This window comes from Limulus polyphemus, unplaced genomic scaffold (assembly GCF_000517525.1).
Source record: "Limulus polyphemus unplaced genomic scaffold, Limulus_polyphemus-2.1.2 Scaffold1998, whole genome shotgun sequence".
NCBI lineage: Eukaryota > Metazoa > Arthropoda > Merostomata > Xiphosura > Limulidae > Limulus > Limulus polyphemus.
The window spans coordinates 113,450-114,289 of record NW_013667608.1 but is presented as its reverse complement, the minus strand read 5'-3'; positions in this window follow the sequence as shown (position 1 = coordinate 114,289).

Below are 840 nucleotides of genomic sequence, written 5' to 3'. Positions count from 1 at the left end.
TTGCCAGTGGACCTGATAACAGGATGCCCACCTTACGAAGAGTTGCCTGAAAATGTGACAGAGTTCGTGAACGTGTTATCTGAAAGGATGGATAATATTCACCATCAAGTGAATTCAAACTTGAAAACGTCTGCTGAATCCATGATGCTATTTTATGAAAGAAATCTACTGAAGCCAGCTTTGTACCAGGAGACAAGGTGTGGTTGTACAATCCCAGGAAGACCAAAGAGAAGTCTCCTAAGTTGTCTTCTCCATGGGAAGGCCCATATGACATAGTGAATCGTCTCTCAGACGTGATTTTCCGAATAAAAATGTGATCGGCGAGCTAAGCCAAAGGTTGTGGATGCCAACAGGCTTTGGTGTTATCATGGTCCAGGACATTTCAGTTGGAATGAAGTGAACAATGGAACAAATGATGCTGCTGAAGATGTGTCACCTGAAAAAGCCACTGTCAAAGAAGAAACTCTATCCGATTTTGAGAAGGAAAACAGTGAAGCCGTTACTGATGTGACTGTTACCGATAATGGGACATTTCCTGATGAAGCAAATGAACCCCACGTGAAGCAGAAGCCAATGAGACAGAGACCAGTACGGAAGAAAATGCGTCCTGTAAAATTAAGAGACTTTGTTGTATTCTAATTTTGTGTTTGTAAATTCTGTAAATCTAATTAAGTTATTGTTAATTATCTATTGGTTTAATGTAAGTGGCAATTGTTCGGAAAGAACAATACTAAGGAAGGGGCAGTGTTACAACAGCAGAAGTCACGCGACGCTGGGAGCATGCGCGCTGGAGTTTCTCGAAGGATCATGAAGGTTCGAGTGCATTCGAGACGCCCTCTT